The sequence below is a fragment of the Sphaerodactylus townsendi genome, linkage group LG07 (genome assembly GCF_021028975.2).
Source record: "Sphaerodactylus townsendi isolate TG3544 linkage group LG07, MPM_Stown_v2.3, whole genome shotgun sequence".
Lineage (NCBI taxonomy): Eukaryota > Metazoa > Chordata > Lepidosauria > Squamata > Sphaerodactylidae > Sphaerodactylus > Sphaerodactylus townsendi.
This window is the reverse complement of record NC_059431.1, coordinates 105,225,629-105,238,229: the sequence shown is the minus strand read 5'-3', so window position 1 is coordinate 105,238,229 and position 12,601 is coordinate 105,225,629. Positions and strand designations below refer to the sequence as shown.

General features: G+C 43.1%; 1 protein-coding gene across 11 annotated transcripts in view; it reads left to right on the top strand.

The window, feature by feature from the left end:
- NRG1 (neuregulin 1) overlaps positions 1-12,601 on the top strand; it is a 438,532-nt gene that overhangs the window by 288,946 nt on the left and 136,985 nt on the right. The gene's annotated exons all lie outside the window — the stretch shown is intronic.

The window sequence follows — 12,601 nt, the reverse complement described above, 5'->3', positions numbered from 1 at the left end:
GTGTTGGGTTGAAACCATTAACAACTTTTGCTGATCACTGAAGAGAAACCTTCAGCTCTGTCTGTTAGGCAGATAGGGACTTTAGCCTGACTTACCCTTTATCCTAGCTCAGAAAAAGAAACTTGGAGGGGTGTGTGCAAATTGTTTAGGATTGTTATAGCCATAAGATGGTTGCTAGATTCTTAATGTGCAATTGAACATAAACAATGCAGCATGTCATTTTAGCAATAATTTTTCTGTGAGGTTGCATTGATTCCCTTTTTATTTCCATCCCTTTCCCCAGCCTGTCATTGATTTTGATCTTCAACTTCACCTGTCTCCCAACTTGGAGTGTTCTGTATTCCTGAGAAATCACTACAACTTCTCCTTCCTTCCTTCCTTCCTTCCTTCCTTCCTTCCTTCCTTCCTTCCTTCCTTCCTTCCTTCCTTCCTTCCTTCCTTCCTTCCTTCCTTCCTTCCTTCCTTCCTTCCTTCCTTCCTTCCTTCCTTCCTTCCTTCCTTCCTTCCTTCCTTCCGTGTCTCTCTCTCTGTCTCTCTCTCTGTCTCTTGTAAGTTAATGCTGTGGTGCAGTGATTTGGCAGTAATTCTAAATGCATCTTTTTTTGTTGGTTGCCCTATTCTAATCAGGGCTGATAAGAGTTGCTATATTAAGTTCAACCAGAGTCTTCTCAAACCCAGTATCTAGAACTAAAATCAGGCAAGAACTTGTCATGTACCAACAGTGGAATTCCTTTATAAAATATGTGATGATATAGGAGCTGCAAAGCATGTGCAGAGTGTATTTCCCATAGCATGGACTAACTGCAGACAGGCTCAACATCTCTGGGGTCATCGGGGATCATTCTTATTTGGAGAATGTAGCTTCTATATTGGTTAGAGTTCAGAACTTGAGTTCTAATAAATTAACCTCTGGACACTGGAAGAATCCTAAAATTTAGGTTTATAGACTGCCCTACCCAAGAACTCAGGGCAGGGAACAAAAAATTATCCAGTAAAAAACATAAATATTCATGAAATTAACTCAAATTATCTCCACCAGTTGCTGACAGTCCCAGATCCCACAAATCAGCTCAGACTGGTGGCTTCGAATGAAAGAGTCACCTTTCCTTTTTACCCCTCAAACAAGGAGTTCTACAAAATGTTAACATCTCAGCAGCTTTAACAAAACAACTCAAGGTAGATTACCAGGTATAAGAAAGCACTATCAAAATCCCTTGCTCTTCGAAGTGCAGAACTGTTTTTCAGTGTTATGCAAACTATAATATGAAACCCAGTGTTGCAAATGAACACAATTGCAGAAAAGCTTATGTTGAAACAATGCAGCTCTGGTTGTCAGTCTGAGAGCTGCTGTGGTATAGGCAAAGGGGGTGTGTTTGGAAAGCAGGCCCATAATTTGTAACAGAGCTCTGCAGTAGCTAAAGCAATCAACTTCTTTGATTTGTTTACTTAGTTGTAACAAGACTGCTGTGTTCCCCCTGCCCGCCGTCACCCATTTTCCTGGAGAAAATATGGAAATTTTATTTCTGCAGCATATATTTGATCTTATTCTGTGCACATGGTAAACGGAGCAAGACTGGACTCCTCGTTGGTTACCAAGATTCAGCAGACTTGCCCCTTGCAAAATGATTCTGTGCCCATTTACTCAGAAGTAAGTCCCACTTAGTTCAGTGGCTCTTACTGCCTAATCAGCACATTTAAGAATGCAGCCTCAATGTGCCAAATGACTATGAGAAACCTCCATTGCTAACAGCGCAGCTACGCCCACTTTCATCCAAGTCACTGCGGCAGCTGTGGATCTAACCCAGTTATTCTAATAGTTCCAATATGCGTCAAACTCAAAGGGGATTTAAAAGGAACTTTGCAGTTCCTCAGATATAATTTGCTTTTGGAATACATTGTGAAATACTGAATTATGCACAATTTACCTACAATTAATATCTGTAAAGGACTGATTGTTGGGTAAACTACCTTTAAGCAGTTTGATTGGTGTGATAAAGATCAGGAAATGGTTGATGACTTATTGTGATCTCTTTCACTAGTTTTGTACACACGATAGTAACTGTGATTATTTTTCATCCCAAAAGCAGTTAGTGAAAGAGTCTCTTCTTCCTCCTACATTTTTTAAAAAGTAGCATCACTGTCATTCTTAAAATATGGTCACTAACCTTTTGCAGCTGGCAAATTGAATATCTTCAAAAGAGAGGAAATAGCAAAGTAAGAGCTGTTCAAAAGCTCTTGAGATTCTTCAAGAGTCTTTATATATAATTTGAAATGGGAACAAACTAGAATCTGCTTATAACTTGCCCACCTGTATGCCCCTTCTGGTGGGTTTGTGAAAAGAAAAAGAAAATGGCCTTTAAGTAGCTACCAGAATTTGTTTTTTAATGATTAAATTCTGTCCTGTTCATGCTTGGGGGACTTAAAGGGGGTGTTCAGCAAATTTACCTTGAAAACAGGTATTGATCTATGAGAAAAAAGACTTTGCTGATGATTTTGTGTTTGCCCCAAGAGCATAAGCCAGTAGAAGCCCTACGGTGGCCAGTTTTAAAGCTGTGAGCTGCTGTAGCTCTTTTGATAGCTGTAGAATCAGCAGGGGGGAAGAGATGCTGTAGGAAAACTGCCAAAAACTTCCAGGCAGCAAAAGGCAAAGTTTGTTGTGTTTTATACAGTGTAAGTCATTGGGGGGGAGAATGTTAATAATAAACAATAATCTCATTATATCTCTTGTCTAAAGTTGGTGTATATATTCTTTGGAAGCCTTTGAACCTTCATACTAGTACTTCTTCAGAACTAGGTATTGTTGACCTGGTTTCTAGTCTGAGATTGTCATGTTGTTTCTAAATGGGACCTTTTTTATTGGTTTCAGAATCCCATTTTCCTTCTCTCCTTTCTATGTAGCTCAGCACATTCTGTTCAGGACTATATCCTTCAAGGTCACAGTCTGACAAGGGCTAATTGATTCTTCTCAGTGCTGGAGTCTGGGAGAGAGGCAATCCTTGTAATTGTCTCCTCTGTGTTGCTCTGAAGAACCTGCCTATGTTTTAAGTACCATATATTTTGCATTTTATCAGTACAGAAATAGTCACTTTCCTTCCCCACGTCGGGCCATTTTAAATTACATGTCACCTTTTTAAAATAGCAGAAGAATACAGTGTTCTATGTATTTGTCTACATGACATATTTATAACACGTATCAACATTTCTTTTATGTATGTATATCTGCATATGAGTGATCCATATTATATTTTACCCTAATGTACCATTTTTCTTCGAAGGTGTACCAGTCTCATGAATGCTAATCATATTGGGGTGAAATAGGGCTTTTCATATAAACCTCCAGCCGTACTTCAATTACTGTAATGGTTATGCTCACAATACTGCTGCGGTTTCAGTAATCATTGCTGCTTCGTGTTTAACTATACCATGTCCTAAATATCTTCTCTGCTTTTTGCTCTGTACTGGAATGAATAATTAGAGGCTGGAAGATGTCCCTGTATTACAATCATAGCAGAGGCAACAGTGCTTGCTGAATTCTGCTGTTCGAGAAGTCTGTTGGTGGCTCCCCCTGCCTGGCTGTGATTACTCTTTGTTCCCTCATGTGCTATGAGACTGCAGCAGGATCTCCCAGAATGCCTGTGTGTGTTTCTTTCTTTTAGCCAAGACTGGGTAATGCAAAACCGTAATTTGTAAGATACCCAAGCACCTGAATCAAGAGGAGTCTGCATGTCTGTCAAAGTCAGCAGGAACATCTTTCTACAGACCCCCTTGATCAGCAGAAGGGGTCACAGTGCCTTCTGAGCGATGGTCTCCGTTCTGTTGAACTGCTTGCCATGGGAGGTCTATGTGAAACTTAAGCTCATGTGATTATTGGAAGTCACTTTCTGGGATGTCGTGTTTTCAGGCACCTGAGTGTGTGATATGTCTATTGGTACTTTTGTCCTTCAAACAGTCCCCCTCCCTTTCAAAACTGCTTAGAAATTCTTGTTTCTAGAAACGTTTACCATGCAGAATGGGGAAACAGCAAAAAAAAAAGTTCAGTTCTCTGGAATGCATTTTTCCCAGTTAGTTTTAGAGGGGAGAAAAATAGGAGGTGACTTGAGGAAATTATTAGCATACCAGATGAATTACAAATAATTCGTGAGCGCAAATGGAGCCTCCAGTTATAAACAGATTTCTCTATCTGTAAGTTTCCTCATTAGGAAAACCATTCCTTTTTCTGTTTGGGCTGGTTATCTTGTGCTCTGGAGATTTTGCTCTGTTAGAAATTTGTTTTGCGTTCAGAATCTCTTCTGGTTTTCTTTCTGCCAACTGCTTGGCCTTCTTGTTACTGACTCTACCCCTGTCTTCCCACTCCACAGTGCAAAGTTGGAAGCCTTTCTCCAGCCTAAGGACATTTCCCCAAGTTTAAGTCCTCCATGAGGAGAGGCTGTAGGGGTGTAAATTGAATGAACGAACGAACGAACGAATGCAATGTGTTGTACTTCTGTTGGAGGAGCTTAAGTGAGAGGAAGACTCCTTGTGTTGGAGCAGGACTTCTGGAGCACGTTTAGATCCACCCCGCTGTTTTAACTCACCTTTGTCCTTGAGTGGAACCTTTCTTACTTATAAATAACTCCATTTAAGTCAGTCTGCACAACTTGAGACCTGCTGAACTGGAAAAAAATTTTTACCAGACGTCATATAATTCCACTTTGCCATCATTCTGCACCTCGCCTTACCAGATTCTCTTCCCCATCATCATCGCTGCTCGCCAGTGCCAGCTTCCCCTTTCTGAACTCTGTCACCTACCCCATTTCAACCCCTTTCCAGCATACTGCTTCTTTTCCAAAATCTCATCACATGTCAAAACCACTGACAGCTTAACAAACATATCACCAGGCTGACAGCTTAAGAAACATATCATCCAGCCCACCTTTTCCCTAGACCGTCTCATTTCAATATTCTTCCCCCATGGCTGCAAATGGGGAGTGGCAGATTCCCCACTCTGTTCTCTCCTCTGCCATACTTCACTGTCGTGGCCAAGACCCCCGCCAAGCAGAAGTCAAGACCGCAGCCCGGTGCCTCGTTGTTTATTGGGGCTTAGTCCAAGGCAAGGATCAACACAAGCAAATACTCACTCATCCCAAAACACCATTGCTGCCACACTACAGCCCTGTTCCTACAGCCTTATATGCAGAATGGCCTTCCCACTACCCTGTTTCCCCAAATATAAGACATCCCCTGAAAATAAGACATAGCGCATCTTTGGGAGCAAAAATTAATATAAGACACTGTCTTATATTCAGGGAAACACTGTAATTGCCAACCTCCCCCAACTGCGCTCCTGTAGCCTGGCTCCTGCAAGGACTTCCTGTTTCTCCTTGCTTGCTGTAACGTTGCCAACCTGCTACTGCACCTCCGCTCCTGTAGGTGGCTCCACAGCTGCCTTCGCCGTTGTTCCTGGGGTTCAGGTGACCCTGGGAGTGCAAGAATTGATGGGCTGTCCCTTGACTGAACAACTGGGTACTGGGGAAGTTCAGAGCTGGGAGCTGGCAGTAGCTTTGGGGTAGCAGTCTCCATCCCAGGGGCTGCTTCCTCAGTTGTTGCCTGAGCCCCTGGCCCTGATCCTGTGCCCACTACTGAAGGCTCAGGCTCTAAGTCTGCTTGAGTTGGCTGGACCTCTGATGGCCCAGCCACAGCCTCCTCTACTCCATATCTGAAGCTCCTGCCATGCTGTGGGTCCCTGATGGTCCAGCTACAGTCTCCTCTTCTGCAGACTCACTATCTGAGGCTTCTGCCCTGGTGTGCAGGGACCTGACGCCCTTCCCTACAACCCCTACATTCTGTCACACCAGCACTGTTACAAAGAAGCTGATCTTGGGAATAGCCAGTATCTCTTGGAGGGTAAAAGGAAAGGGGCTTATGCAGTGGTGGGATCCAAAAATTTTAATAACAGGTTCCAATGGTGGTGGGATTCAAACAGTGGCGCCGCCACACACACGCACCTCCAGTCCCTATTGGGCAGGGAGGTTGCTTTAGTAACCCCTTCTCGGCGCTCAGGAAAAATTAGTAACCACTTCTAGAGAAGTGGTGAGAACTGGTTGGATCCCACCTCTGGGCTTATGTAGTCTGCTGTGACAGCCGTGGATTTACAGCCTTTGACCATTTAAATGAATTGCTGGACTGGAATAAGATGCAATAAAGGAAGATAACATCCAACTGCCAACAGAAAAAAGAAGAAGTTTTAAAGTGGATGAGTTCTCTTGAGGTTGTAAATGTTATTCTGCCCTGAAACAGTATATTAATGTTGTGCCGACTGACCTGTCATTCAAACTCTATGAATGAGAACAAAGAGCTTTACATACATGGGCTCAGGCATACATGCTGTAGGGCTCAGCACGAATCACTCGACTCAGTAAAGCTAAACACAAATATGGGAAACAAGGTCAATGATCCAGGAGCAAGCAGAAATGTGCTGTGTTTTAGGGTATTATGGCTGTTCCAAAGCTAGAACTTTTGAACTTTTTTTTTTTAAAAGAATTATGATCAAAATCTGCATAAGGAGACATGACGTTAAACTGTTTTTAAGTGAAGGGGTTCAAAAAAGGTGAAAACTGGGAGGCAAAGATCAGAAATCCTGAAGCAGGGATACCAACTTCCAGGGAATTACAACTTGTCTCCAGAGTACAGAAGTCTTTTCCCCTGGAGAAAATACTGTTCCATCCCCAGGTCTCCAAGAATTTTTCAACCCAGGATTGGCAATTCGAATAGAAGCCGGGCCTGTAATATGCTAAAGACCAGAGGCAAAGCTACAAGGGGGCCTGGGGGTGCACATTGCTCCGGGTACGTGCCTGGGGGGCAGCCAAAATTTCAGGTTTGTTTTTTGTATTTTTTTTAGTGTTTTTTCAGTTTTTGGTCTGCAGGGTGCACAGTTTTTAAGCTAGCAGCACCAAAATTTCAGGGAGTTTTTGAGAGACTCTCCTAATGATACCACCCAAGTTGGGTGAGGTTTGGTTCAGGGGGTCCAAAGTTATGGACTCCCAAAGGGGGTGCCCCATCCCCCATTGTTTTCAATAAGAGCTAATAGGAGATGGGGGCTACACCTTTGAGAGTCCATAACTTTGGACTCTCTGAACCAAACTTCACCAAACCTGGCTGGTATCATCAGGAGAGTCTCTCAATAATGATGCTGCTAAGCTGTGCCTCCCCAATTCAAACATAAAAAAATACAAACCTAGTACCCAGGCAATGCCAGGCTGTCCTAAAGATACCCTGAAAGTTTGATGCTGCTAGCCTAAATACTGTGCACCCTGCAGACCAAAAACTGAAAAACACTAAAAAAATACAAAAAACAAACCTGAAATTTTTGCTGCCCCCCAGGCACGTACCCGGAGCAATATCCTAAAGATACCCTGAAAGTTTGATGCTGCTAGCCTAAATACTGTGCACCCTGCAGGCCAAAAACTGAAAAACCCACTAAAAATACAAAAAAACAAACAAACATGGGGGGCAGGAAAACTCAGATTTTGCACCGGGCTCCATTTTCCATAGCTATGCCTCTGCTAAAGAACTTTCCTTATCCTCACAGTTCAAAAATCCAGTTTAGGCATGGTCACATCTCAGGTAAACTAGGCTGGAACTGGAAATTAACAGGCAGTGCAATCCAGAGAGGGGATAATTGGGCAGCCAGGTTTGGCCAGGTAATGAACAGCAAGTGGGTAGCCAACAGCAACACTGCCCCTTCCCCCATAAAAATGGCATATGCAGCTCAACATGCTGTCCCACTGATTTTGCCTGCATAAATCTGTGCCAGCGAATGGGTGCGTTGCTGGGCCAAAGGGGCTCAGGAAGCCAACTAAAGCCTGCCCCGCCCCCGGAACGCCCCCTTTGACACCTGCATAGGCTGCTGCACTGAAGGCGCACAGCCACTGCAGTTATGCTGATGCCCAGGCATCCCACTGTTCTGCAGCTCCTGATCACCAGCACGAGTGCCTCTATGCTGGCATAAATGTCTCGTACTCTGGTGAATGTGGCATTTATGCCAGTGCCAGGGTCACGCTGCCACCTAAGCAGCCATTGTCACAAATATTACACCCATGCATATTCCAACTCACTAGGTGAGTATCATTTTAACATATTCTTACTATCACAAATATACAAAAAATGTTTAGTACGTACACCGTCAGGTATGGCTATAAAACCTCTAGATTAGGTTTTTATTTCGGCAGTCCTTTGTCAAGCCAATAATTGTTGTACAAAGTATTCTTTTTCTTACTCCTCTAGGAGCACAACTGTTTTTTCTTACGCTAGATAGTTTCCAAATTGAATTTCAAGTTTCACTTCAATGGCTCTTCTTTAAATAGTCCTTCTCTCTGGATATCAGGATCTCATGTGCTCCTAGAGGAGTAAGAAAAAGAATACTTTGTACAACAATTATTGGCTTGACAAAGGACTGCCAAAATAAAAACCTAATCTAGAGGTTTTATAGCCATACCTGATGGTGTACTTACTAAACATTTTTTGTATATTTGTGATAGTAAGAATATGTTTAAATGATACTCACCTAGTGAGTTGGAATACGCATGGGTGTAATATTTGTGACAGTACCTGTTGTACACCTGCCTTGATTATTATGGTGGACCTAAGCAGCCATGGCATAGTGGTTAAGAGCAGGTGCACTCTAATCTGGAGGAACCGGGTTTGATTCCCTTCTCTGCTGCCTGAGCTGTGGAGGCTTATCTGGGGAAATCAGAATAGCCTGTACACTGCAACACACCCCAGCTGGGTGACCTTGGGCTAGTCACAGTTCTTCTGAGCTCTCTCAGCCTCACCCACCTCACAGGGTGTTTATTGTGGGGGGAAAGGAAAGGAGTTTGTAAGCCCCTTTGAGACTCTTATAGGAGATAAAAGGGGGATATAAATCCAACTCTTCTTCTTTAAGCAGATTTGGGGGGGGGCCTTTGGGCAAGGTGATCAGATGTCCCGCTTTTGGCGGGACAGCCCCGCCTTAAACCAATTTGTCCCGTATCCCACGGGATTTTTTTACTGCCCCGATTTTTGGAAGGCTGCCTCACTGCCTTCTGGGGCGCTCGCCTTTTCCCGCCCTGTGACAGGGCGGGAAACAGGGGAGCGCCCCAGAAGGCAGTGCACTCCACCCGCCCACCCTGGTCCCGGTTTAAAAAGGTGACAATCTGGTCACCTTACCTTTGGGTTGCACCGTAAACACCATTAAGTATCACAAACCTCAGCTATGCTTATGATGAGAATAACTCAAAGTCCTCAGGCTCATGCGTTTCCTTCCCCCACCTCCAATCTCCTTGAATGGCGCTGAAATTGCAAACTTGGAAGCCTTGAAAAAGGTGCAGGCTTTTCTTTTTATATAGATAGATAGATTGATCCAAATTGGATTATTCAGAAAGTTAGGTATGCAGTTTTTTTGAAAATGGAATGCTAAACCAAGGGTTCATGGTAGGGTATGGATGCGATCCCAACGACTTTAAATTAAGTAATCAGAAGCTTTTCTGAATTGTAATCATTTAAAATTGCTCGTATTGGATACTGAATAGTATTTTAGGGATTTTGCAGATAGTCCTCTTGATTAACAAGTGATGGCATAGAGCTGTATTATGCCATTTTTTAATTAGGAAGTGATCAGCTTTGGACTGACTGCACACATGCCCCATGTGACACTTTATTAAACGTGCCGTTCTATCACCATATTATGCCGTCATTTAACTGATCTGGGGAGGGGGGAATGGGCTCTCAATTTTCTTCTTTACTGTTTTGGTGAGGCTATATTTGTCCTTTGTGCATTGCAGATGTGAACTGAGCAGTTTCCCCTTCTGTTTGCAATGCAGTCAGCTCATTACTCTTTTGGAACAGAAAAGGTTATAGATCTCCCCCATGTAACTGAAAAAGGCAACATGCTTGCTTGCTTGCTTTTTTTTCCCAAGACAATAAGGTTGCTGCATATTTGCGAGTTTGTTCTGCAGCATACAACTGGAAAGGTATAAATGGAACCTTTTACGTTTTGATCATTTGCAGTCTTGCTAATGGAAATGCAATGGATTTTGCTGCAGAAACCTAACTCTGAATCAATATTGATGCAGTGAAGCAGCTTGTTCAGCAATGAAGAATGTCTCTATATATTACAGGATGTGGGCACAGCCAGCTTGAGGTAACAAGGTATACTGAAGTCTGAAGAAACGGGCCTTTTCCCTGTACCTTTGCTTTGTCCGTAGGTATTGTCTCATAGGCCCTATGTGCACTTACAGTTTTCAGTGTGATGGTGTGCTTGTTTGCCACATGTTTCTTAATTTTTTTTAACGCCACTTCCTTGATCTATAATTCTAGCAGTAGATCAAAAGTATTTAAATAAAACCAAAACCAAAAAGGAGCCCCATTTATTCCTTCAGAAATGCTGGTGGAACTACTCCTGCATAAACAGGGAAAGGTCAGGAGAAGCAGAAATGCTGAACAAAGCAAAACACATACTGGAGTGCTGTGTGGTTTCTGGGCTGTATGGCCGTGTTCTAGCAGCATTCTCTCCTGACATGTTCTAGCAGCATCCTGTCCTGCTAGAACATGGTCATACAGCCCGGAAACCACACAGCACCCCAGTGATTCCCGCCGTGAAAGCCTTCGACAATACATAAAACACATACTGTTCTGCTTCACATTCCCTGCACAAGCAGGGGAAAAAAATCATGCTTTGTCTGCTCTTGGAAACCATGGAGGTTCTCTCATCTTCAGCATGGTGAGTTCTGAAGAGGGGAAAACATGTGACAATTGAGAATCTGACCTGATGGTAGTGTACTCTTGAACCAAAGAAGCCAAACATAAGCAAAAAGCCATTGTTTGTGATAAGGACTTTCTAGAAGGGGAACCTTGCAGCTGATGTTGCCAGATGTGCAGTGGTGTCATTTTAGGCATGACCCATCACATTACCAGTGAGACTCTAGCATTCACCCAAAAATCATAGAATTTTGGACAAATGCTAGAGCATCCCCTGACATAATGACATCAGGCAATTTTACTACCACCATCCAATTTCCCCAGCTATTTTTTATCCTATCTAGGAGGTAGCACTGGCAGGGGTGGAAGGTCTGCCACTATAGAGGGAGACTGCTTTTCCTGAACCATGAAGCTATTTCCATCCTATTTATCAGTGAAGCTATTGCAATTTTAGTAAAGCCTGTGATTAAGACAATGGGGTGTATTCAACCACCCTCTGAGTAGTCTTCTTCCAGCCGAAGGAGCTTTCCTTCCCTTTCGTTAGAGAAAAACTCCATAGGTTGGAAGAAGACTTTAAATTTGGATGAAAAGGAAAGGTTGGGTATCAATACTTTAATAGATTTAAAAAACTGTGCAGTGTAGTGGTAGGATAGGGGTAGGATCTCCCTCAGTTTCTCTGTTTCAGGGGTGTGTCAGAGAGATTGAGAAGGACTCTTTGTTCATCTAACAAGTCTTTTATCTAACTTATTCTATCCATGTGTATTATAATTTTTATGATGGACTTTAGTTGAAAGGCAGTTTGTGGCTTATCAAGCACTGTGTAATGTCAAGAAGCGTATCTAGGAAAAATGGAGCCTGGGGCAAACATCTGAATTTTCCACCTCCTTCCTTCGGCACCCAGGTCCGGTGCTGGCATCCAGGTCTACTACCTGGAGCCAACAAGGCACCCAGATCTACCACCCAGAGCCGATGAGCATGGCCCGGGCCTGGTGCCCCCCCCCTCCATGATAAGATGGTGTGCGCCCAGGGATATGTGATACCCCGTGTCCCCCTGGCAGATAAGCCCCTGGTAATGTCTGAATGCAGCTAAAAATGTATATAATCACTTTTGTACTCATAGCAGCAGGAGTAATATATATTAGTTTAGGAAATCTTGGTTATGACCAATAAAGGAGATCCTTTCTGTTTTGCCACCAGCTTCCTGGGTCACCTTTGTAAAATCAACTTATCTTGCTTCCGATTTCTGCAATCCTGGCCCTGTTACATTGTTTATTACATGTCTTCTCATTTTCCTGATTGTACTGACTTGTATTTTGCAGTCCACTTTTAGTCCCAGTAAGACAGGAAGATTATCATGGCATGCCGTTTTTAATAAGTTGGAAGCAGGTGCTCATAGACACCCCTCCTCCTTTTAGATAAAAGTGATGTTCTGCAAAGTGTAATATGTGAGTCTTCTATTTAGAGGACCTGGAAGATTATCCAAGCAGGCTAAGTGCCTGACCACTTCAGAGCTGGGGAAAAGAATATGTGTTTATCAGTACAAATGTTCATGAAATCATGGGCTTTGGTATCTTGCTTCATTGTAACTGAGCTTCTACTCTCAGCCTTGTCTTCTGTTTACTTTAACTTATCTATCCATTTCTTTGTGGGGAAGCTCAGAGTCCTACCCACTTGCTCCTGGAGTGGACAGTGAGCATGTTCAAACTTGCAACTGGGGAGTCTCCAGGTTGGATGTTACTACCCTGTTTCCCCGAATATAAGACATCCCCGGAAAATAAGACGTAGTAGAGGCTTTGCTAAAGTGTGAAATATAAGGCATCCCCCAAAAGTAAGACGTAGCAAAGTTTTTGTTTGGAAGCATGTCCGACGAACAGAACACAGAAAAATA